A 24,775-nucleotide genomic window follows, 5' to 3' on the forward strand; every position below is an offset into this window, starting at 1 on the left:
CACCTATTGTTCGCATTGACGGCACTTTGAACAGTCGACGTTACATTTCAGATGTGTTACGACCCGTGGCTCTACCCTTCATTCGATCCCAGCGAAACCCTACATTTCAGCAGGATAGTGCACGACCGTATGTTGCAGGTCCTATACGGGCCTTTCTCGATACAGAAAATGTTCGACTGCTGCCCTGGCCAGCACATTCTCCAGATCTCTCCCAATTGAAAATGTCTGGTCAATGATGGCCGTGCAACTGGCTCGTCACAATACGCCAGTCACTAGTATTGATGAACTGTGGTTTCGTGTTGAAGCTGCATAGGAAGCTGCACCTGTACACGCCATCCAAGATCTGTTTGAGTCAAAGCCCAAGCGTATCAAGGCCGTTATTACGGCCAGCGGTGGTTGTTCTGGGTACTGATTTCTCAGGATCTTCGTACCCAAATTGCGTGAAAATGTAATCACATGTCAGTTCTAGTATAGTATATTTGTCCAATGAATACCCGTTTATCATCTGCATTTCTTCTTGGTGTATTAATTTTAATGGCCAGTAGTGTAGTTTCATTAGGTCATAACAGAATGACTTCCTTGGTATTAGTGGGTTCCATAGAAACAAAACTTCCATGGGAAGACAGAGATTGCAATATATCCAGAAAATAATGGTGTAAAGGCTATTATGAGATGAAGAGGACGGCACAGAAGGTGAGATAGTAGTGGGCCATGTCAAACAAGTCAAAATACTGTTGGATACTGTGACGGCGTTGACACGTGTGAATACCCTTGATGTCATCGTCGACGCCGCTGGACTCTGGAGACCCGGATGTGCCAGGCTGGTCCCAGGCGCTGTTGTCGGCGAGCCCGATGTCCGACATGAAGGTGTTGCGTGGGCCGCAGCTGAGGCGGCGGACGGCGCTGGGTAGCCTGCTGAGGTCTTTCGGCGCCGGCGGCTGGTAGTCGGCCTGCCGGTACGAGGTGTCCACCCAGTCGTCCCGCTGCATGGCCGGGCCGCACGCCGAGCCTGCGCACCCAACACTGTACGTCAGACCGTATTTCCCTTCCCGTGGGAGAGTATCCAGGGATTATGTACAATGACACACAATAACCAGCTATCAGCAGCCTTGTACCTGTCTCCGTTACGGCAACTTATCCTCTGCTGACCCTGCGATCCATTGGACCAGGTCCACTCCCCCCCCCCCCCCCCCCCAGCCCTCCCAAGTGTTTGCTGCATTGTCAGAGTGGAGTCAAGGAACTCCGATGTGTTTCTTTGATCACTGAGAATACCGTCTAACGTTAGTTACTGCTTCAACACAAGTTGTATTTGACGCTGCAGATAGAATTTTCTCCCTCTTTAAATCGGTAATTGTGAGGTATACGATTTCCTCACACAGTCCCAATGCCTCCTAAACGTTTTTCTCTACAAAAAAGGACACATTAAAACTTGTAAACAAGTTGTCAAAATAGAAGTAATATCTATTAATCTGTTCTTATTAACGCTTAGTCCGCCCCCGGTATCTGAATGGTCAGCGTGACGGATTGTCAGTCCTCTGGGCCCGGGTTCGATTCCCGCCTGGGTCGGGGAATTTTATCCGCCCAGGGACTGGGTGTTGTGCTGTCCTCATCATCATCCTATCATCCTCATCGACTGCAGGTCGCCGAAGCGGCGTCAAACTGAAAGACCGGCACCCGGCGAACGGTCTGCCCGACGGGGGGCCCTAGCCATACGATTAAATTAAATTCGCGCTTAGCGTTACATTTATGTAACACTGAAAGTGTTGTACGTGTTCCTGCGATGCAGATAAATAACATGTGGTTCTCGGTTTATTATAGGCAGATGTAGGGCAAAAAAATCGAATTTTTTATTGTTTAATTTATTAGACTGATGCCTTAATCATGATCTCTCCAAGTTTCATTATCGAAATCCACCTAGAAATATCTTTTAAAAATTCCATTTGGTGGTCTGCGCTTGCCACGCCCTATTTTTCCGTGTTGTGATCCACGCATTCTCTACGTTAGACTTTTTTTGTGTTAATTTTTCCGTCGCAGTATCGAAACGAAATATCTAGAAGGCTGTGACAATGATAATATTTGCCTGTTCCTTTGTGTACAAACGTTGCTTAATTTAAATAGTTTACTTGCTACAAACTGACTTCGTATTTAGTTTGGCTCTTATTTGCTTGTTTTGCGTAAAACGGGTCGCAACAGTGGTCTGTATTCAAAAAAGTGAGAGAACTTTAAATTTCACATGTAAAGGACACACATAGTTTAAATAAGAGTGGTATAAACGTTTTTCCTGAGTCTGAAGAACAACTTCCGATAAAATCACCGAGTTGATCGAAGCAGAAAATCAGTCAATCAACTGATAATGCTGTGCACAGTCTCAAACTAGAAGTCTGGAGTGAATTTAGGTTAAATGACTTACAAATTTTTGTCCTCATGATTCATGTTTCATGTGCATGTGGTAATTGTGGATCCAAGGCTCTTAGACTGCAATGATGACAATGCCAGAATTGGCATTGTAAGTAATTTACATCTTTTGTTGAAGTTTGTAAGTATAGTGCTTTTGCTCTCCACGAGAAAATGTATGAGGCGAATATAAGATTGTTTTATGCCGTGAGATGCTTAGGTGTAGGTAGAAAAGGCAGCAGTTTGTTTTGTAGCTTGATGAACATGCGTCCACCAGTCACTAGATTCAGTGTTTACAACAGGAAAGTCCTCAGTGCTCTTGAAGTTGAACCCAAGGAAAACATTAAAGCAGCTGTTGAGACAGCTGTAGGTGTCAACAGTAATAAGGAAGATGTTCACTGAGTTGTGAAGACAGATCTGTGTGTTACTACTGTGTGCCACTTCATGGTGTACCATCTGTCACCCGTGTGGACACGGAAAATCTTGGACTTCCACGTAACGAGCAAATATTGCTCTCATTGTGACGCCACAAGAACAATGACAGCTGTGAACAAGAAAGGTGGCATCAGAAACACAAGTATGTGTGCAGTAAGAATTACGAGGGACCAAGCGGTGAGATGAAAGCAGCTGGAACGAATCCAGTATTCCAAAGGTCAGCTGAACAATATAGTGTTAGGTATGTGAAGTATCTAGGTGATGAAGATTCGAGTGCTTTTAAGACTGTTTTAGAGAGCAAAACTTTTGGTTCACAAATTACAGTTGAAAAACTGGAAAGTGTGGCGCTAGTTTAAAAGCGAATGGTAGGAAGACTTCTTAAACTGAAGAAAGAAATGAAGGGAAAAAAATTAAAAGATGGAAAGCCACTGGGAGGTGCTGATAGACTGACAAAGGAATTTATGTATTACAAATATTATGGAAAAGCTATCATGCCCAATAGTGCATATTATGCCGGTTTACGTTACCTCTGTTTGTGAATGACACTTCGTCACTAAATAGAAGTCTTGAAAAAAATATGTTATCGTCTTGTAATTTATTTTGTGCCCAGTGTGCAAAAATTTACAGGACGTTCATAATCATCGCCATGTAATTCCTGCTGCACAGAAATATGGTAAGGGTGAAATGTATGAAGATGTAGAATTCTCAAAAACGACGTTTTTTGAAATTACAGATGCCCGCTCAATTTGTCTGCTACTGATATATGGATTAGCCTCAGCTGCAGCTGAAACACTAATTTGGGCATATTCATTTGTTGCCGTTCATGGTTGCGTGTTCTATGACTGAACACTTCCGGTTTCTTTAAATACATTAACTATCCGACGAAAGGGCCCGGACGCTTGGCTGCTGTCTGTCGGGATAGCACAAGCTTGTTGGGAATTTTGATCACAATAGGCATAAATGAACACCATATCTACCTTTTCTGCGACTGTTAAACGTTCCATTTTAACAAGATTATGTCTTTCATGTACTTATCATTACTGGACAGGCATATCATCATACCTAATTTAATTAATTAATTGCACACAGTGCTATCGGGCGCGTTGCTACATTTGTGAGAATATTACAGCGCCATTGCGTTGTAATAAATAAAAAAGATATAATACCACATATATAATTCGAAAGAAAAATTAATCTAAAAGTATATTACAATTGCATTATTAGAAATGTTGTGCTTGCACGATTTTTGGCTAATCGGACTTCCTCTCATACGTTTCACTTGTAGATGCAGGCAGCGGACTTCAAGGACACCAGTGCATGTCAAAATAAGAAAATCCTTCTTACTTGGTTCCACTTCACTTCAATAAAAAATACTTAACACTGATATCAAGTCTTCTCTTATTTCGTAACTTGATACAAAACACTCGTAGCCGCACTTCTTAACTGAAACTTCTACATACCAGAGAGTGAGAAACAAAATCATGTATAAAGAAAAATAAATGGTTTTTTTTTTCATTTGTCTGCGCCTATACCGCGCATTCATAATTAACGTCTTTGCCGACGCTTATGGTCGATCGGTGTTTAATTTTTTTTATTTTTAATAAATTTTAACTTTAGGATATCCTGGGGGTCTTTCACCATGTACCATTGCCCCCACACTGTACGTTGACATGATATGGAGCGTACAGTGGTTTTTGCTTGTACACGTTTCCATTTTGCTGATAGGGTTCGATGCCCTTTATTTGTCGGCTTCTCTTTTATTTAATGGAATTGACATGTCAGCTTATCCTAAGTATGTTAGAGTTCTACAAGAAATTAAAAGACTATATACATAATATGGTAGTCCATCACATATTTGAATTTATCGCGCTGGCGCAATAATGTTTAATTTGCTTCGGTCTCGCTGCTGGGTTTCGCGCTTGCGCACTAGCAGGTTTGGCGGCTAAGAACTAGTAGCTAACAGTCAACATGTTAGCTGCTACCGTCGCACGTGCGTACACTCGTTTTCTTAATGTTGATTTCAATTTGAGTGTCACACTTTCGCCTGAGTATCACGTACTGAAGAATTGCCGTGGCGTTAGTCTACATTCTGGGTGCAGTGGTTGTGTGCTTATTGTTCAAAATCCGACGCTCTGGCAGATCTCCATTTTTACAGCCCGGTCGTCATTATTACATCTACATCTACATCCATACTCCGCAAGCCACCTGACGGTGTGTGTCGGAGGGTACCCTGAGTACCTCTATCGGTTCTCCCTTCTATTCCAGTCTCGTATTGTTCGTGGAAAGAAGGATTGTCGGTATGCTTCTGTGTGGGCTCTAATCTCTCTGATTTTATGCTCATGGTCTCTTCGCGAGATATACGTAGGAGGGAGCAATATACTGCTTGACTCCTCGGTGAAGGTATGTTCTCGAAACTTCAACAAAAGCCCGTACCGAGCTACTGAGCGTCTCTCCTGCAGAGTCTTCCACTGGAGTTTATCTATCATCTCCGTAACGCTTTCGCGATTACTAAATGATCCTGTAACGAAGCGCGCTGCTCTCCGTTGGACCTTCTCTATCTCTTCTATCAACCCTATCTTGTACGGATCCCACACTGCTGAGCAGTATTCAAGCAGTGGGCGAACAAGCGTACTGTAACCTACTTTCTTTGTTTTCGGATTGCATTTCCTTAGGATTCTTCCAATGAATCTCAGTCTGGCATCTGCTTTACCGACGATCAACTTTATATGATCATTCCATTTTAAATCACTCCTAATGCGTACTCCCAGATAATTTATGGAATTAACTGCTTCCAATTGCTGACCTGCTATTTCGTAGCTAAATGACAAGGGATCTATTTTTCTATGTATTCGCAGCACATTACACTTGTCTACATTGAGATTCAATTGCCATTCCCTGCACCATGCGTCAATTCGCTGCAGATCTTCCTGCATTTCATTACAATTTTGCATTGTTACAACCTCTCGATACACCACAGCATCATCTGCAAAAAGCCTCAGTGAACTTCTGATGTCATCCACAAGGTCATTTATGTATATTGTGAATAGCAACGGTCCTATGACACTCCCCTGCGGCACACCTGAAATCACTCTTACTTCGGAAGATTTCTCTCCATTGAGAATGACATGCTGCGTTCTGTTATCTAGGAACTCTTCAATCCAATCACACAGTTGGTCTGATAGTCCATATGCTCTTACTTTGTTCATTAAACGACTGTGGGGAACTGTATCGAACGCCTTGCGGAAGTCAAGAAACACGGCATCTACCTGTGAACCCGTGTCTATGGCCCTCTGAGTCTCGTGGACGAATAGCGCGAGCTGGGTTTCACACGACCGTCTTTTTCGAATCACATGCTGATTCGTACAGAGTAGATTTCTAGTCTCCAGAAAAGTCATTATACTCGAACATAATACGTGTTCCAAAATTCTACAACTGATCGACGTTAGAGATATAGGTCTATAGTTCTGCGCATCTGTTCGACGTCCCTTCTTGAAAACGGGGATGACCTGTGCCCTTTTCCAATCCTTTGGAACGCTACGCTCTTCTAGAGACCTACGGTACACCGCTGCAAGAAGGGGGCAAGTTCCTTCGCGTACTCTGTGTAAAATCGAACTGGTATTCCATCAGGTCCAGCGGCCTTTTCTCTTTTGAGCGATTTTAATTGTTTCTCTATCCCTCTGTCGTCTATTTCGATATCTACCATTTTGTCATCTGTGCGACAATCTAGAGAAGGAACTACAGTGCAGTCTTCCTTTGTGAAACAGCTTTGGAAAAAGACACTTAGTATTTCGGCCTTTAGTCTGTCATCCTCTGTTTCAGTGCCATTTTGGTCACAGAATGTCTGGACATTTTGTTTTGATGCACCTACCGCTTTGACATAAGACCAAAATTTATTAGGATTATCTGCCAAGTCAGTACATAGAACTTTACTTTCGAATTCATTGAACGCCTCTCGCATAGCCCTCCTCACGCTACATTTCGCTTCGCGTAATTTTTGTTTGCCTGCAAGGCTTTGGCTATGTTTATGTTTGCTGTGAAGTTCCCTTTGCTTCCGCAGCAGTTTTCTAACTTGGTTGTTGTACCACGGTGGCTCTTTTCCATCTCCTACGATCTTGCTTGGCACATACTCATCTAACGCATATTGTACGATGGTTTTGAACTTTGTTCACTGATCCTCAACACTATCTGTACTTGAGACAAAACTTTGGTGTTGAGCCGTCAGGTACTCTGTAATCTGCTTTGTATCACTTTCGCTAAACAGAAAAATCTTCCTACCTTTTTTAATATTTCTATTTACGGATGAAATTATCGATACAGTAACCGCTTTATGATCGCTGATTCCCTGTTCTGCGTTAACTGTTTCAAATAGTTCGGGTCTGTTTGTCACCAGAAGGTCTAATATGTTATCGCCACGAGTCGGTTCTCTGTTTAACTGCTCAAGGTAGTTTTCAGATAAAGCACTTAAAAAAATTTCACTGGATTCTTTGTCCCTGCCACCCGTTATGAACGTTTGAGTCTCCCAGTCTATATCCGGCAAATTAAAATCTCCACCCAAAACTATAACATGGTGGGGAAATCTACTCGAAATATTTTCCAAATTATCCTTCAGGTGCTCATCCACAACAGCTGCTGAGCCAGGGGGCCTATAGGGACATCCAATTACCACGTCTGAGCCTGCTATAACCGTGACCTTCACCCAAATTATTTCACATTTCGGATCTCCGTCAATTTCCTTCGATACTATTGCACTTTTTATCGCTATAAACACGTCTCCCCCTTCACTGTCCAGCCTGTCTCTGCGGTATACATTCCAACCTGAGTTTAGGATTTCATTACTGTTTACGTCTGGTTTCTGCCAACTTTCTGTCCCTAGTACTATATGGGCGTTGTGGCCGTTTATTAATGAGGGCAGTTCTGGGACCTTTCTATAGACGCTTCTGCAGTTTACTATTAGCACATTAATATTGTTATTCCCTGTTGCATTTTGCCTACTCCTACCTTGCCGCGTCTCAGGAGGCGTCTTGTCGGGCCTAGGGAGGGACTTCTCTGACCTAAAAAACCCACATGTGCACTCCACACGTACTCCGCTACCCTTGTAGCCGCTTCCGGCGTGTAGTGCACGCCTGACCTATTCAGGGGGACCCTACATTTCTCCACCCGTCGTACTCGCATTTTCAGTGGAGAGAATCCTGCCAATAGTATCCGTCGACGAGGGAAGTACTGGCTCGAACAACTGTAGTTCACTTATTAATGTATCAGCTTTGTGAGCCGTGATACTCAGAAATTATTTCGTTGCACATATATATTAATATCACCACACTTGACCGTCCACTTGCTGAAAGACACATATAGCCGTCCAAAACATTGTATAAATTGCTGGTCTTTGAAGTTCATTCCTTCACATAGAGTTTGGTTTCCAACGCAAAATTCATACAAGTTTGAGTTACAACAAAATACATAATATGATAGCTTATACCTACGGCTAATATTCCATCCATTGCTAATACTGCGAACATAAATTTCATAAAGGTCATAAAATTTTCATTAACTGGGTTCTGTTACTACAGTTTGTTTGTTAGTTTTAACTTATCCTCGTTCACATCACATATAAAATTACATACACATTATTATACTTCATTTTATAAGAACGCTTTTGCCACTTATGGGAGGTCTTTTCTGCCTTAAGTAAACTGCGTTCTGTTACCACAGTTTGTTTGTTAGTTTTAACTTCTCTTCGTTCACATCACATGCTTAAATTAATTATATACACATTATTATGATACAATACACGCGTATGTTATATTTATGCTTCATTTTATAGATAGGCTTTTATCACTTATGGAAGCTTATTTCTTCCATAGGTAGAGAAGGGAGAAAAACATTCTAAATAGGATTAAAACATTACACATTGCTGGCCTAGCTACGCTTGGCGCCGCCTCCTTTGTTTGGGAGGGAAGAAAGGAAGTAGTCATCTACTGGTTCAAGGATTTATGAGGAAATGTTACTCGTACAATCATGGACTAGTTGCCAAGGAACTTTTATTTCATGGAAATAACCTGTGCTGACTAATCATTCACGTAGTATCTTGTTGTTTCTTCATGCTTTAGTGCTGTTTTCTTCAATTCACGTTGTAGCTTAGTGTGAAATATGAAGTTTTAACCATCGTAGACTTATCTTTCTCGAATACCTGGAAATGTCGTTATTTATGCTTTCATTTGACACGATAAAAATTAATTAGTTTTTGTAAAATCACATTTTGTACTGAAAAATGTCACGGAGATATCCTGCGACGATACGTATTTTTATTTTTCATTTTTCTTATGACCTTTGTAAAAATACCCTTATAATTAAATTGTTTACTTGAGGTGCGGCCCGTTTCTTCAATTGGTACCTGCTACTCTCGACGTAATTCTCTTCTTCTGCTACGAGACGATGCACTCGTCGCTGACAGACAAACACTTAATAATTGCATTACGTAGCTCGATGGCCCCTGACGCATTTGGTCATTACATCCGTCCACAGATATTTCCGTGCTTTGTTTAAATTCATAGACATTCGTTTATTCTGTTACCCTTTAGGATCATTTACTGTGCAAAGAAATTTATTTGACATTTTTTACGTTATTTTATCGTTTCTTCTCAGCTTACATGTCTCGTGATTTCTTCATAATGCTTCGTTTTGCTTGTAAATATGTTGTATATAGCTTAGCGTTTAATTAAATCTCTGTGTACATATATCAACAGGTTCCTTAGTTCTTAGGCAGTAGAAGCAATTGCTTAGAAGTTCTGCTTATTAAGTATTTAAGTTAGGTACGTGTACATATCGCATTCCTATTTGGTAGCGCCTTCTGCCAAACTGTCGCCCATGCGCAGAGGTCAATGACTCCTCCCCTACTACTGACGTCAACGCGTATTGTTGAGCGCGGACAGCTGAGCCATAAGCTAATTTTGTTTATGCTTTCGCTTCACATGAAGCGGTGTATTACTTCTCGTTGCTGTTAAGTTTATCTTAAAATATACTCCAGAAGAAAAATTACACTTAGAATTATGTACAATTATCTTGTGACAGAAAGAAAAATTGCTACCTAGCTTCATCATTCTATAAAAGCTTTTATATCCTTATGTAGGTGGAGACCTTTGTCTTTCCCTGTTTTCTAATAGACTAATCTGTACGTCCCAGGGTATGGTATTTTTAAAATTATATATGGTCTTTAATAGGGTAATTGCCACTTCTTATTCAGTTTGCCAAATTTTGTCGATTTACGGTACGTCCGTAAGAGGACTCGTTGCCCTTCAAACAACTGTGTAACACGTTTCAGTTTCTTATTATAAATCTTCTTTCTATACTGGGCCCTGCTTTCTAGCGTAACCATGGCTTGTTTGATTTTTGTCTTGTAGTGTCATTTCTACACTCCTGGAAATTGAAATAAGAACACCGTGAATTCATTGTCCCAGGAAGGGGAAACTTTATTGACACATTCCTGGGGTCAGATACATCATATGATCACACTGACAGAACCACAGGCACATAGACACAGGCAACAGAGCATGCACAATGTCGGCACTAGTACAGTGTATATCCACCTTTCGCAGCAATGCAGGCTGCTATTCTCCCATGGAGCCGATCGTAGAGATGCTGGATGTAGTCCTGTGGAACGGCTTGCCATGCCATTTCCACCTGGCGCCTCAGTTGGACCAGCGTTCGTGCTGGACGTGCAGACCGCGTGAGACGACGCTTCATCCAGTCCCAAACATGCTCAATGGGGGACAGATCCGGGGATCTTGCTGGCCAGGGTAGTTGACTTACACCTTCTAGAGCACGTTGGGTGGCACGGGATACATGCGGACGTGCATTGTCCTGTTGGAACAGCAAGTTCCCTTGCCGGTCTAGGAATGGTAGAACGATGGGTTCGATGACGGTTTGGATGTACCGTGCACTATTCCGTGTCCCCTCGACGATCACCAGTGGTGTACGGCCAGTGTAGGAGATCGCTCCCCACACCATGATGCCGGGTGTTGGCCCTGTGTGCCTCGGTCGTATGCAGTCCTGATTGTGGCGCTCACCTGCACGGCGCCAAACACGCATACGACCATCATTGGCACCAAGGCAGAAGCGACTCTCATCGCTGAAGACGACACGTCTCCATTCGTCCCTCCATTCACGCCTGTCGCGACACCACTGGAGGCGGTCTGCACGATGTTGGGGCGTGAGCGGAAGACGGCCTAACGGTGTGCGGGACCGTAGCCCAGCTTCATGGAGACGGTTGCGAATGGTCCTCGCCGATACCCCAGGAGCAACAGTGTCCCTAATTTGCTGGGAAGTGGCGGTGCGGTCCCCTACGGCACTGCGTAGGATCCTACGGTCTTGGCGTGCATCCGTGCGTCGCTGCGGTCCGGTCCCAGGTCGACGGGCACGTGCACCTTCCGCCGACCACTGGCGACAACATCGATGTACTGTGGAGACCTCACGCCCCACGTGTTGAGCAATTCGGCGGTACGTCCACCCGGCCTCCCACATGCCCACTATACGCCCTCGCTCAAAGTCCGTCAACTGCACATACGGTTCACGTCCACGCTGTCGCGGCATGCTACCAGTGTTAAAGACTGCGATGGAGCTCCGTATGCCACGGCAAACTGGCTGACACTGATGGCGGCAGTGCACAAATGCTGCGCAGCTAGCGCCATTCGACGGCCAACACCGCGGTTCCTGGTGTGTCCGCTGTGCCGTGCGTGTGATCATTGCTTGTACAGCCCTCTCGCAGTGTCCGGAGCAAGTATGGTGGGTCTGACACACCGGTGTCAATGTGTTCTTTTTTCCATTTCCAGGAGTGTATAATGGGTAGCTTTGGTATGGGGACTCCCACGTATCCGTTTCTCTTGTCCGGAACATCAATTCGTTAGGATGAAACTTGTTGAAGAATGTGGAAGGTTATTGACAACTTACATGGAAGGAGTTACGTATTCTACCAATCGGATGTGTTTATGTGGGATGTATGTCCTAAGAAACCAGTTAAATTCTTTAAAGACTTATTGGGCTTGCGTCTGGATAAAAAAGCTTACTAATATATGCTTTATGCCGTATGAGGTCATAAATTGTTTCCACTTTTGCCCAATGAAATATGAAGCATTATCAGTTAGTAGTACCTTTGGTTTACCTATTATTTTCAAATAGTCTCCCTCAATTTTTTCTGTTATTTGTTGGTGTTGCACTTTTAATGGCATACGTTTTGATACGTTTCGAGAAAATATCGTACAGTGCTACTACGTATCTTACTCCTCCTCTACTTCTTGGATATGGACCAGCTATGCCCAGGGATACTACATCTAGAGGTTTTTTTGTGAGTATTGGGTATAGCTCAGTATATTTTGACACAATGGACTGTGTTGGCTTTTGACGTATTGCACACTTTCTTAATACCTGTCAGATTCGCCTTCTCAAATCTGGAAAATAACAAAGTGTCGCAATTTTTTCAAATGGTTCAAATGGCTCTGAGCACTATGGGACTAAACATCTGTGGTCATCAGCCCCCTAGAACTTAGAACTACTTAAACCTAACTAACCTAAGGACATCACACACATCCATGCCCGAGGCAGGATTCGAACCTGCGATCGTAGCAGTTGCGCGGTTCCGGACTGAGCGCCTAGAACCGCTAGACCACCGCGGCCGGCCAATTTTTTCAGTACACTTGCCTACTACATAATGTCCCGATACTTCATGTGTGTGTGTGTGTGTGTTATAAATTCGTCGACATAATCTTCAGGAATACACACACACACACACACACACACACCACTGATCAGATTTTTCATGTTGCCTATGAAACAAAACGCCATAGTACTCCTGTTACTATTTACTTACCTTTCCAACTTCATCCTGCTTAAGGTTTTACATGACGTTACTCCATCTGCGATCTTGCTGTTGTATAATTTTCATATCTTACAAAACTTACGGTAATCAGACTGTTGCGTTGTACCTTGCTTTAATAGCGTTTTGATTTCTGCATCCTACCCTGTTAATTCACCAAATTCTTCTAAACCTTGTGGTAACCTAGACAAGGCATCTGCAATAACATTCTGACTTCCTTTAATAAAAACGATCTCGAAACTGAATTCTTGTAAATACAGACACTACCTTTTTTTTAAGGGGGTGGGGGAGGGCGGGGAAGGCAGAGCGATCATGGGTCGTAATCCGAGGCCTGGTCGCAGTGTCCCCCTCGTCAGTCAAGGAATCAGGGATGGGAAGGGGAAATCTTTTGTGGGAATTATTATTTATGTATTTATTTTTATTTACTGTTTTTAATACATTCTTAATGTGGTTTTACTTTATAACACAACAAAAATAAATGTATCTAGCACCGCATCGTGCTCTGAGAAAAAGAAAACAATATCTCGGCACGTTCCTACACCGAGGTAATGATCCAGCTGCGTGGAGGGTCGCGTAGGGCACTCCCTAAATGGCTCTGAGCACTATGCGACTTAACTTCTGAGGTCATCAGTCGCCTAGAACTTAGAACTAATTAAACCGAACTAACCTAAGGACATCACACACATCCATGCCCGAGGCAGGATTCGAACCTGCGACCGGAGCGGTCACGCGGTTCCAGACTGAAGCGCCTTTAACCGCACAGCCACACCGGCCGGCCGGCACTCCCTAAGTAATTAGAAAAATACTGTCAGTATTTTGGGTTCCGTACGATCTTGCAATGTCGTTCTTGTAGGTAGTTCCAAAAGTCTAATACATCTTTAGGTCCATCGTGAAATAAGTAGTGTACCGCATGCGCACGGATCCACGTGACAGCGTTGGTCTTGGCGCGCGGGAAATACTGTTGATCCGGAAATAGTAGAAACCGAGGTGTAATGTGGTCCGGAGTCACTCGTAGAAAATACGACAAAATTTGTCGCACCAAGCGCCATATGTCTTCTGCCGCGCCACATGTGAGACGGTGTTCGTCCGTGTCTGGTATCCCGCAGTCTACGCAGAGAGGCGAATCCGCCATGTTTATCTTGTGGAGGCGTGATCGGGTGATCTGTTTACCATTGACTGTGATGTACCATGTAGATCGGACGGCTGTGTCCAGTGGAACCGCGTGAATCGTCTTCCACACCACCTTCCAATTAACCTGAGGGCTTTTGGTCTCCACGATGTTTAGTGGGCGCCTCTGCTCTAGGACATGATATATATCCCGCGCCGACGCCTGTTTCGTCGGTGGTACTGCGATACGGACATAGCTGTGTTCAATGTAAAAGTTCCCGAAGTAGTAGAAGGGTGGGGGTATGTCTTGCGTCGTCAGTGGGGGCATAAGGGAGGGCGGAGCTAAGGACGCCAACAGCAAACCTGTCAAACTTTTCGGGTGGTGGCGCCACAGCTTGATGTGTGAGCTGACATACAGGGCCACAACTCTGTCGTGGACATGGACGAGACCAAGACCTCCCCTTTCTGGGGGAAGGTTAGTGACTCATAACTGACTTCGAAGAGCATGCCTGTACTGACGTAGGCTCCGAATGCCGCTAATAGACGTCGAGCCATCAGTAACGGTATTGGGAGAACACGCGCTATGTGTGGAAGGCGCGATGCGAGGTAAACATTGACGAAGTGTGTGCTTTGGAGAATGTCGAGGATCCGCAGACGAAGGTTGAAGATCTGGACCCGAATTTGTTGTAATAAGCGGCGGTAGTTAAGAGCCGCGGTGCGCCGTATGTCGTCGTGAAACTCTATTCCGAGACATTTGATAGTGCCACGAAGCTGTAGGGGTTCGACACACGCTGGGGTCAACCCGTCTCCTATGGCCATGGCGACCGATTTGGCGACGTTGAGACAGCTGCCAGAAGCCACACCGTACGTGGTAATCCATTCTAGTGCTCTGTTGACATCGTCGCGATTGCGGAACACGAGAACCAGGTCGTCTGCATATGCTGTCCAGCGAAATGTGACGTCACGTAGGGTAAGACCAGTGAGGCGTTGACGGAGGCCACAGAGGAGCGGTTCCAGTGCCAGAGCATATAGTAACGTCGACAAGGGGCAGCCTTGACGCACGGAGCGGAAAATCGGGAGGGACTGCGAGAGACGCCCGTTAACGAGCGCTTTGGAAATCGCCCCTCGCAGAGGCGCATCACGACGTCTGTGAATTGCTGTGAGTACCTAGTTAATCTACCGTGCAACAGTTTACGTGTTAAAAGAAATGATAGTGGCTGATGGTCACAGTAAACTTAGGTATTCTTGCCCCACAAAAAATATTAAAACTTCTTAAATGCCACATTACAACTAAACTTCCCAGTTCTAACACAGAGCAAGATCTTTCTGCTTCTGGTAATGTACGACTAGCAAAACTGATGACCTCGAGTATATCTTTACCGTCTTCTCCCCGCATCTGGAACAAGCATGCCCCCAGCCCTTGCGATGAGGCATCTGTGCATAGACAAAAATCCTTGGACATGTCAGGGTGGCTAAGAATGTTTGCATTAACTAATGCCTACTTAATGTTATTGAAGTGTTCCTGACACTTATCATCCCATAACTAAGGCCTGTTTCTTTGTAACAAGTTGAGCAATGAACCACTATTCATCAGTTGCTGTGGTACGAATTTACGAAAAAAGGATGCTAGTCCAAAAAAGGCTTTTAGTTGTTTTTTACTCCCTGGAGCTGGACATTTGGATATGGCATCACGTTTTTTCGGATCATGTAATATATCTTGTTCTCATACAACATGTCCTAAAAATTTGACTCGCTCCTTACCAATACTAGACTTTTTTTTTTTTTAATTGGCTGTTACTCCGTAATCTGCAAATTGTTCAAGCACCTGTTCAGTGAGCCTGATATGTTCTAACCAAGTGGGTGTGACTATTAGCATATCTTCTACATAAACAGTGACTTTGCTAAGCAATCCTGGTCCTAAAACCTTGTACAATGCACATATAAACACGTCTGCGCTAATGTTTGGTCCAAAAGGTAGAACACGGAGTTCGTAACTTCTCCACCACAAACAAATGCTGTATCTTTTCGACTTTCTTCGTGGAGCTTTATTTGCCAGTAGAACACTTGAGCTCGAGTATACTGGAATATTTTGTATTGTAAAACTTTAGAAGCTGTTCGTCCAAGTTGTCTGGTCTTATGTGTACTGCTACTACAATCTTATTGCTACCTCTAGCATGGAGAACTAATCTTACACAACCGTCCGGTTTACTTACTATAGTTCAATTCTTTTATCTTGGCGGCTCGCGCATGCCCGCCCAGACGCCGGAGATTGCTGCGTTGCCAGTTGCACACGACGCACCCGCCAAGAGAATCAGCACCATAGTATAGCATAGTTCGCAAGCTTACGTTTAGGGGGGAGCACGCAGTTCATGAAGTAAAGCCACCACGGCCGCATTAACCCTTTCGCTGCTACAGAGACGTGCTCCCCGCATTCCGCGCTGTGCGCGATTTTGTCACTGCACTGCTCGCCTGTGCTGGCACACGGTGATCCGACTGCTTTGACACTTTTGTCATTCGATTCCACAAAAACTATTTGGCCAAAAAATTAGATTTTTACACATCTTCTTGACTGATACCTTCCCCCCATAAATGACTTAATTTTGTTTCGATGTTCAACGCAGTTATTATGCAGCATTAAATACAGTAAACCATTGCACGAAATTTTGAAGAGTTTGCAGAGGTAAAAGTCCATAGAGTATACTTTCCGTATGGTCGATTTCAGTTGCCACAATGTTGAGAATGAAATGTGGACAAGATACCTAAATTTCATATAAAGTTTACTGTATAACAATATCTCATTTAAGTACCACATAGGTGTCTTATGTAATATTGAGAAATATTCCGTCTTTCGCGACTGTAACAAAAGTTTTATTTACACCAGGCACGTTTGGCTTTATTTTAAAGCACTTCAATCAATCAAAAGGAAGTAGACAAAATACGTTAAACAAAACTGTGGACTTACAAAAACATTAGGACTTGAATATACCGTCTATCAGTGAAGTGCTCTGAGCTATGTCAAATATAATTTTTGTGTGGCGCACACACAAACAGCAGAACACTGATCAGCCGACACAAACGTTGAATATTGTGTTACCGCAGCACAAAACTGCGAAAGGTGCCTTGGCAATGGAGGAGACAAAATACTGTCCACTGAAGATGCTTCAAAAGAGAGAAATGCGTCTGGTCTAAATACGTCGCTTATTACAGTTGCAGAAGAGGAATATATTTCAATACCATTGGTAAAACTGCGACTGTGGAACAAAAACAAGAAAGAGAATATGAGTACCATTGTGTATGTGCCATACTTTTCATTGATTGAAGTGCTTTAAAATAAAGTCAAATGCACCCGGTGTAAATAAAACTTTTATTACAGTCGCGAAAAGACAGAATATTTCTCAATATTACATACGACACCTATGTGGTACTTAAATCAAATGAGATACTGTTTCGCCGGTCGCGGTGGTCGTGCGGTTCTAGGCGCTCCAGTCCGGAGCCGCGCTGCTGCTACGGTCGCAGGTTCGAATCCTGCCTTGGGCGTGGATGTGTGTGATGTCCTTAGGTTAGTTAGGTTTAATTAGTTCTGAGTTCTAGGGGACTGATGACCACAGCAGTTGAGTCCCATAGTGCTCAGAGCCATTTTTGAGATATTGTTATACAGTAAATTTTATATGAAATTTAGGTATCTTGTCTACATTTCATTCTCAACATTGTGGCAACTAAAATGGACCATACGGAAAGTATACGCTATGGACTTTTACCTCTGCAAACTCTCCAAAATTTCGTGCAGTGGTTTACTATATTTAATGCTGCACAATAAATGGGTTGAACATCGAAACAAAATTAAGTCATTTATGGGGGAAAGGTATCAGTCAAGAAGATGTGTAAAAATCTTATTTTTGGGCCAAATAGTTTTTGTGAAATCGAATTATAAGTATGTCAAAGCAGTGGGAACACCATGTGTCTGCACAGGCGAGCAGTGCAGTGATGACAAAATCGCGCTAAGCGCGGAATGCGGGGAGCACGTGTCTGCAGCAGCGAAAGGGTTAATGAAGAGACAAAGCACTAGAAATTTCAAAAAATTGCATTCAAACGAATAAAATTCGTGAAGTAAGACACTTCGATATTGTTTTTAAATAAAGAAAATAATAAGCACCGCACAAGTTCTTTCACTTACTAACCCAACGCCTTAACCGTTACGCTACCGCAACTCGTCCTACAATGTAACACCACGAGGCATCTAACAGCTCACGCAAAATACTGACAAACACTGTTGGTATGATTATGAATTACTCACACTTCGTCGAAGTACAACAGGAAATAAACAATTACCGCTGTTCTTTATTGCGAAAAAGCGGTTCGTGAGATTGATACACCTTTCCTTGCTATCGCCTGACTTAGGAGACTTATTGCTTGTTTGGTTTAATTAATTAATAGAATATGAAGCAATTGTATAAAGAATGCTTTTTCCAAACTTTCTATAAAAGAAAATCTGCTATCAAGACATTGCTTTTGTTCTATTACTTTATTTATGACTGAAGACACTCGTCCGTGCTCTGCTCTGCAGTCGAGATCTGGCAATGTCGTTCTCTGTTCATTGGCTGACTGTGTTTTGTGACGTCAGATGCGCAGAACGAACCTAAACTCGGCCGCCAACATATATGACGCGCACTTTAGTAATGTAGGACTACAATAGAGGAAAATGAAGGTTGTGTAATTCCCCATTTTATCATATAATTTATGTCTTTCGTTACTGCCTCTTGTTTTTCCCATGAAATAGAATATGACATTACACAAAATGTTGCATGTGGACAAATTTATATTCATAGTCCTTGATTACTCTTGCATCCTTACTGAGAACATTTGCATACTTAAATAATAAGTTTCAAAGTTCTTGTCATTGCATATCATTTAGCATCTGTGATTCACTTAGTTTCTGTTCTACCATTTCGTAACTAAACTCAGTGTTTGCTTCTTGTTCAGTATCAAATTTGTTTGTGACATATACGGTTGGAAAGGAATTATGAGCGTCCAAGCTGTGGCGGGAGATTAAGAGCGGCAGTTTCCCGCCGCAGAGCACGTGGCTGGAGGTTGCTGCGTGGCCGCGGCGAGCGGCTAGCGTGTACGCGGCGTTGGAAAACCTCGAGTGGACGCTTGACATGGACGCATATGGCCGTGTTGGCGCGGTTGGAGAAATTTATATGCCAGATAAAAAGTTGATAAAAACAAAACTAAGAGCGATACGGAGGTACGAGTTGGCACTTATGGACACAAAAATATGTAAAGCTTAATTATCTAGACGAGCCACAGAAATTTATAATATTTTAAAAGTCATTGTTCGGTTAAAAATTGTAAATTTGTAGAAGTTCAAAAGCGAATATCTCGGCAATGCTTTGGCCGATTAATATCAACGAAGTGTTTACGGATGCAGCTAGCAGAGTTGCATCGAGCAATCATAGCCGATTTCTCATAGTGTGTAACATTTTTTAATGAGAGGTCGGCATATGGGAATCGACTGAGAGAAACTGTGTTTTTGGTAATAAATAAATTTAAAGAGACGAAACTAGCGGCAGGACTCTAAAGTTTAAAGTGGTAGATAAGTAATTAAGTATGTATTTTTATTTATTTATGTTTAGTATCAAAAATCTGGGAAAAGCAAAATCACGCCACAAGAACATTATTTGTGAAAGAACGGCGGCAGATACAAGGAAATGGACTTTAGATTGTTATTACCCGGAAAATTTCGTTATTTTTAAATATATCATATGTGTTTTTGTGTTTAGTTTTAGAATATTCGTAATTTTTGTCAAACATTGTTTTGAGTTAGGCAGTCGCTTTGAGGGGTGGATAGGGCAACCATCTTTGAGGACAGCTGGTTCTGAGAGACGAAAAGAGCCAGACGTGCCGCGCATCTGTAGTAGTAGGTTGGTAGCCATGTTAGGGGTCAAGTAGGTATGTAGTGACGTTCGAAAGTGATCAAATGGAGAGCAATATAGTGGTTTAGGACAACAGACAAGAGTGTGAATTGTGAACAGACTGTCGAGTGCTGTGATCGCGACATACGAATTTTATAGTGAAGTGTTGTAGCATCAGTTATTAACGGCCGCCCTTGCCTAAGAGCCCCTCAGACTGCATTTTAAGTGTTTAATGAATATATTGAAGGAAAAAAACTACTTGTTCAAAATATAAATCAATGTGAGTGACTCAGTATTTTAAATTTTACCGCAATACCTGCCTACATTATTTTATTATATTTCAGCTTAAAAATTGAGTTTACAACAGGTGTGAGCTGGCATGACGAAAAATGTACGCAAACATTTTAATCTTCAATGTGTAGTGCCCAGTACTGTCGCAGAATGTTGTACTATTATATTTGACTCTGGTTTGTTTTGGTTACTTTTATCAGGTGTTTTGACTAAATCAATAGGAAAAATCTGATCCTTTACATAAAACGGGCATTTACCAATAACTATGTCAGTCTGTGTTTTATAAGTTCTAAACAATATGACAATTAACTATAAGTTTGTCAATTATAAGAAAATTGCGCCGCACTGTAAAATGATCAGTTTGTAATGGAATAGATACCTGACGTTCAATCAATTTAGTCTTACTGCCGCCGGCCGGTGTAGCCGAGCGGTTCTAGGCGCTTCAGTCTGGAACCGCGCGACCGCTACGGTCGCAGATTTGAATCCTGGCTCGGGCATGGAAGTGTGTGTTGCCCTTAGCTTTGTTAGTTTTAAGTAGTTCTAAGTTCTAGGGGACTGATGACCTCAGATGTTAAATCCCATAGTGCTCAGAGCCATTTGAACCATTTAGTCTTACTGCCCGTAGCAGTTTGCACATTGGAGTTTTTGACAGGAAATGTTGGTAATTTGCCTTTCTTCTTCAGTTCTCAGAAAAATGCATTTGACATTAGGATGGTAGCTGAACCTGTATCTAATATTAACTGTGCGTCAGTATTAAATAGTTTCACCTTAATGATTGCTTGTACTTGTTCTTCCCGGATATTATTTGTTGTATCTAACTCATGCTCATACAGATCATCCTTGATGTTACCTTTTTAGAAACATATTTGTAATTTTGCTTTTCCCCCACTCCCAGAGTGGTCAATAACTTTAACTACGACTGGTTGGTGTTTCCCGACGGCGTAGTGTGATTTAATTCATTACCTGGAGTAATTTCAGATAGTTGCCATTGTGTGTCGTTAGCTTTTGTGGCGTGATCTTGCTGTCCAAATGTCGGCTGCGGTACCGCGTAAGGCATGGCATTGTTGCCGCACGTCGGCCACTTATGCGGCTGACTGTTTCTGTTTATTTTCGGCATAGGGCTTGTGGTTGTTGATTATAATTCGCTCATGCGTTGAAATTATTCCTGCTGTTTTGAAAATTTCTTTTAAATAGTTTTTTTCCGTTCCCGTTACCGCTTCGTTACCTCTGTGTATGTAACTTTGCTGTTGTGTGTACCACTCTTGCTGTGTGTTTAAATCACGTTTTAATGACTGATTTACATAAGTATGTTGAATGGAAAGAAAAATTAATCTAAAAGTATATTGCAATTGCATTATTAGAAATGTTGTGCTTGTACGATTTTTGGTTAATCGGACTTCCTCTCTTACATTTCAATTGTAGATGCAGGCAGCGGACTTAAAGGACACCAGTGCATGTCAAAAATAAGAAAATCCTCCTTACTTGGTTCCACTTCACTTCAATTAAAAAATACTTAATACTGATATCAAATCATCTCTTATTTCGTAACATACAAGATACGAAACTCTCGCAACCCGTCATACTCCAAGCCGCACTTCTTAAAAGAAACTTCTAATACAAGAGAGTGAGAAACAAAATCATAGGAAAATGAACGATAGTTTTTTTCATTTGTCTGCACCTATACCGCGCATTCATTATTAATGTCTTTGCCGACGCTTATGGTCGATCGGTGTTTAATTTTTTTGTTTTTAATAAATTTTAACTTTAGAATATCCTGGGGGTGTTTCACCAAGTACCTACACACCATCCAGCACAAAACGAAACAAAAGTTCCAAATCAAAGTTTCATATATATTTACGTACTATACGAACATGTAATAAAAATTTTAAAAAATGCAGTTGCTATCAATTTGATCTGTGGCAGCGCCATCTAGTGGGCCATCCATAGTGCCACCTAGTTTCCCCAGTCACGCTCGAACAGATTTGTTCTTATTTTTTCGTTCGATGCTAATTTCGTGAAATATGTTATACAATAAACTGTAAAGAATTCTTCTTAAATAAATGCTTTAAAGTAACAAAACTTCTGTGTACAATGAATTAGTATGGTTTTTACTATCACAAAATTATTGAGTCAGAAATTATTAATTGGTTATAAGAATAGGATCTGTAGCAATGAAATAACATATATTATAATCTTCTTCATCCATGAAGTAAACAAAACGAAACAAAATTTTATACACAGTTCCCACAAAACTTTTATCAAGTCACAGCATTTTGACGTGCTGCACCTAAAACATCAAACTTTTACTTTCGTGTCTTTTGACTTAGTTTCTTCTAACTCCTTTTCATTTTTCACCTCATTTTCATTTTCCTCTTCCTCGCCTAACACTAAATCATTGTCATTTTTGCTACTATAATTTAGATTAAGATTTGAGTCACCATTGAATCTGAACTCAATCTCTAATTCATCAAACGCCACTGAATCTAAGATAGAAGAAAATATTTTGTTAAAAAAATCTCATACTCGGTGTGGTAGTGTCAGTTTGTACCCAGCTGAAAGATAAATTGGTGTACGGTCACAAAAGATACAAGAATTAGGATAACTCTACTACATGAATTGTTATAAGCTGATGTATGTGCCAGAAATATTTCATCAACAAATTAAAGTCTTGATCGATGGAAGTCGTCTGTAATGTAACATCAAACATTGCCTTCATTTTCTTCTGCTAGTCACCCATGTAAAAAATACATCTGCAGCAGTTTTGCTGTCGATATGAACTGCCTGTTATTGAAAACATTACTGCTACGTGCCCTTTTTTGTGTGGTTTAGGTGCTAAAAGTACGGTTGTATGAGCCTGTAGCTTTGCGCTGCGCGGCGCTATGCTCTCTTCTCACAGCCGATTCGTGCGCCTGGCAGAAGGGCTGTGTGTACTAAACTCTGCTACAAGCGGCTTCTCGAGAGGCAAAAATGAGCAACTTAAACAATTTTTTAAATACCTGTAGCGCGTCTTAGCGATAAAATTTTTACAGTGCATTTCATTCGTTGCATTCTTCCTGCATAAAAAATTTCAGGATGGGTTTCGACATGTCGGATTGTACCATTCCTTTTTGAGACCTGCAGCGCTACAATGTTCTAAACATTAAAACTATACAAAATCTGCTAGTCCACATGATCCCACAATACCAGTTACGGGTTAATATAACAAACAGCAACGTCGAGAGAAAGTTACATTATTTTCACTCACTAATCTAGACTACTTCTTCCTGACCACAGTCCTTGCACGTGTTATTAGTCATCAGGCGTAGAAATTCCGTGCTAATAGGAAAGTTTTAACAGGGTTTAGTCTTGTATTGCTTTTGGGATGTAAAAGTCCTGTAATCATTCTAGTGCTCAGTCTGTTTCCCACTTCGGACCTCATTCTGTTTATTGCTGAAAATATTTTTTCCATACTAGCCGACGAATTAGGTAAGCACGACAGCAACATCATCATGGCTGGTAACTAGGGGAACATAGGTGTTCCATCCTCGATTCAGCTTACGGACAGCATTCCAGAATTCAGCGGGATCTGTACTCCTCGATCCTATTTATCTCTATGTATCAATAGCCCCGATTTAGTGTCAATTTCGTGAGTGTCATTTTTAATTAAACTTGTAAACTTTAATGCAAGATTGGCAACAGTCGGAATTCTCATATCTCTAGAGCAAATTGGGTAAAAAGCCACGAAATCTTTGAGAACATTGTCACTGATAGAAAGCAGTTTCAATATCTTTTGAGAACCCTCAGTCAAAAAGCCTAAGCATCGAAGTTTAAAGTTCGTCAATTGATCACAAGTCAGATCTGTATTTTTATCACTGTTCAACAAAATGTTTGCTCCTAAATACAGTTCATCAAGAGATTTAAAATGAGTGGGATTTCGATTACGGACTTTTTTTCAAGGAATTCGATTCCAGATAATTTTCCTTCATCTAACACCATTTTCAATATTGCCTGAACGTCACACGATACATGGTGTGGATTTGAGGAGACTCTTATAGCTTCTTAAATGTGTTGAAGATGGACAACGCAAAATCCCAAATTTATGAAAGACACTTGTAGTGTTATCATTTAGTTTCTGCAGCGATAAAAAACAGTCTGAGAGAATCATGTTGGTCAAGAACTCTGAATACAACCGTACGTAAAGAGAGCCAGCGTGTCTGGCTGGGATGAAATAATTCGTGCGATTTCACTTTTACAAAGTTTTGCCTTTCAGTTTACCTACACGTTAGGCGCTACACTGTAAATAATTATAAACATTCCTCGCTAGGTCTTCTACGCATCTAGGAAGGGTTAAGCAAGCTAAGGAAGAGCGTTGCGCAAGTGAATGGCAAATGGATTTAATTACGAACAGCTCTGGAATATCTTACCTAAAAATAGTAGATAAGAAATGACTGACCCATAAGGTTGCATACGCTCCATCCGCTGCGAAAGCAATAGTATTCTCTTTGTAAGGAATATTAATGTCACAGAAGAACTTGACAATCTCCTGGTATAATTTATCACTGGTCAGTAAGAGGTTCCAGTCCTAGAAGGGCATCAGTTATTTCGTTTTCTTCACTCAGAACACTTGCTGCCAAACACAAATGTTTCATTTATTCCTTATCTGTTGATTCGTCAACAACGAGGATAAATTTATTTGTCTTAAGAGTGCCAATTAATTTCGCAAAAGTTGCCTTGCCTCTAACGAATATGTTTTGCAACTTGTGAATCAACAAAGATGCATAAGTGCAACAAA

The sequence above is a fragment of the Schistocerca cancellata genome, chromosome 5 (assembly GCF_023864275.1).
Source record: "Schistocerca cancellata isolate TAMUIC-IGC-003103 chromosome 5, iqSchCanc2.1, whole genome shotgun sequence".
In the NCBI taxonomy this organism is placed as follows: domain Eukaryota; kingdom Metazoa; phylum Arthropoda; class Insecta; order Orthoptera; family Acrididae; genus Schistocerca; species Schistocerca cancellata.